Raw genomic sequence first — 2,824 nt, forward strand, 5'->3', positions numbered from 1 at the left:
CAAGTTTGTCTGTTACCAGATCCTGTTTATCCCTGCATAATCTCTGTTGGCCTGCTTCAGCCTCCAGCCAATCGAGTGTCTGCGCGTGGATCCACTAGCCTGCCACTTAACAATGACATCACATTATGATGTCACAGAGGGAATGTTGGTAAAAGGATAAAAGCACCAGTGGCTTGAGTTAGTGGGGGCATTAAGCTACAGACTTCACTTGAGACTGCAAGGACAATACGAGACTACGGACAGAACAGCACAGTTGACTGTCCGCTATGTCATTTCAATTCACCAGCCAGCTTCCAGCAGTCGTGCAGATCCCCAAGTTGCATGGGGTCACTTCACCCATCAGCTGGGATCTTCCCAAGGAGGCTGACCTGGTCTTGACCCAGAAGTTGGTTGAAATCCTGCAACAACCCGGTGGGTTTGAAGAGGAGTTGGAGCTGAAGCACAAAAAAAATGTGCTAGATAAATTAGAGACACTGTTTAATGAGTGGGTTAAAGAAATCGGTAAACAGAAAGATTTACCCACATCATTAATAGAAGATGTTGGAGGCAAGATCTTACCATTTGGCTCCTATTGTATGGGTGTAGGCACAAAAGGAGCCGATATTGATGCCCTCTGTTTAGCACCTGAACATGTACACAGAACGGACTTCTTCAGTTCTTTCTATGAGAACCTGAAAAACCAAGACAAAGTTAACAACCTGCTGGCTGTGGAAAATGCGTTTGTCCCGGTAATCAAACTGTCCTTTGATGGAGTTGACATTGACATGCTGTTTGCTCAGTTAGCGTGGCCAATCGTTCCCAAAGATCTGAATCGAAGACTTCAGGATGGTGGGCTGCTGAAGGACATGAATATCCACTGCAGAAGGAGTATCAGTGGCTACAGAGTTGCACAGGAGATTCTTAACCTGGTACCCAATGTGGATAACTTCAGGCTGTCTTTGATAACCATCAAGTTGTGGGCCAAACACCACAACATTTATTCCAACACGCTGGGCTTCCTGGGTGGGGTATCATGGGCCATACTGGTAGCAAGGATTTGCCAGCTCTACCCGTACGCTGTAGCCTCCACTCTGGTACATAAATTCTTTAAAGTTTTCACCATGTGGCCATGGCCATTCCCAATACTGCTAAGGCAAGCTCAGGAGGACTCCAGGCTAAACTTTCGAGTTTGGGACTCCAGGGTTAAGGTTAGTGATCGTGACCACCTGATGCCAATCATTACCCCAGCATACCCCCAGCAGAACTCCTCATGTAATGTGTCTGCCTCCACCCGGGCGGTCATGGCAGAAGAGTTCACACAGGGTCTTTCCATCATGACCAACATATTGGAGAAAAATGCAGAGTGGTCCAGACTGTTTGAAGCACCAGACTTCTTTGGGAGATACAAGAACTACATTGTGTTGCTAGCAAGTGCACCAACAAAGCAGCAACACCTCAAATGGGTTGCCCTGGTAGAGTCAAAGATCAGACTCCTGGTCCTCAATCTAGAGAACAAAGAGTATATTACTCTGGCCCAAGTCAATCCACAGTCCTTCCCTGGCCCCAAGGAAGGCAATGGCAAAGGGTTTAAAAGCACAATGTGGTTCATTGGAATTGCCTTCAAGAAGTTGGAGGGGTCTGTAAACATGAACATAGACCTGAGTTCTGACATGCTGTCTTTTGCTGACACTGTCTATAGCCAGGCAGAGGAGGAGGAGATGAAAATATCAGCAATGTTCATAAAGAGGAAAGAGCTTCACCACCTGCTACCTGATCTCAAACACGGCATCTCACAGATCTCCTCTATGACCATGCCCTCTTCCACCCCAAATAAGGGTGCCACACTCCCACCCACTTACAGCTCTACAGGGGCCAGGCCTGGACCTGCCACTGTCCCTCCCACAGAGGCCCCAGGAGAAGCAGAGGGAGAAAAGCCCACAGTGAGCCGCAAGCACTCCATCACTGCCACAGATCCACCTGCCCAGATCCCCCCTCCCACCATGGGCCCACCACCCAAGAAGAACAAAGCTGATAAACAGTCTGCTTCAGAGACAAACGGTGCATGCACTGAAGGGTCCACCAGAGGTCTCCCACTCAGCAAGACCTCCCCTCCCAGCATGAGGACACCAGCCACCAAGAGGCCAGGCTCTCCCCAAAAAGAGAGGCCAGCCAAGATGGCCAAAGTTGATAAAATGTCAGCTTCAGAGGCAAACGGTAAATGTATTGACGGGTCTACCAAGGGTTTTCCGCTCAGCAAGACCCCCCCTCCCATGATGTCAGAGATACAAGCCAAGAGGTTTGAAGCCGGGAGTGAGAACATGCCTCCATCTAAGAGACTGCCCATTGCCGACCTGTCAGATGTGCCTTTCCCCCCTATCAACACCATTCAGGTGGTGAAGAACGGCATCAAGCTTTGCCTTAAGAGGCAGACCATCACGTGAATAGAAATTAGTTTCACCTCCCCCTTCCATTATCTCCCCCCATTTAATGTAAAAAATAAATAAACATCTTAAAAATAACTATTTTACAGACTTTGGCATAACTTTGGATATATTTAGACACATTTAGACACATAACATTCTCCAGTCACGTGAATCAGGGTTTAGACCTAGACACAGTACTGTCACTGCCACATCTCTTGTTGTAAACAATATACTAAACTGCCTTGATGACCGCCAGCACTGCGCAGCTCTCTTTGTTGATCTCTCAAAGGCGTTTGACACTGTAGACCAGGGGTGGGCAACTATTTTTCATGGGGGGCCACATGAGAAACCCAGATTGTTGCCAGGGGCCGAACAAATATTGTCATGCCGTAATGTTATGGCGTAACCCATGGATGGGCAAC

The 2,824-nt window shown here is 48.1% G+C and overlaps 1 pseudogene across 1 annotated transcript; it reads left to right on the forward strand.

The window, feature by feature from the left end:
• The first annotated feature begins 266 nt into the window (after positions 1-266).
• On the forward strand, positions 267-2,420 carry LOC310772585 (poly(A) polymerase type 3 pseudogene; annotated as a pseudogene). Its single transcript has one exon. The product of its transcript is annotated as a poly(A) polymerase type 3 pseudogene (transcript).
• The last annotated feature ends 404 nt before the right edge of the window (positions 2,421-2,824 follow it).

This window comes from Poromitra crassiceps (genome assembly GCF_964638095.1).
Source record: "Poromitra crassiceps genome assembly, chromosome: 1".
NCBI classification, from domain to species: domain Eukaryota; kingdom Metazoa; phylum Chordata; class Actinopteri; order Beryciformes; family Melamphaidae; genus Poromitra; species Poromitra crassiceps.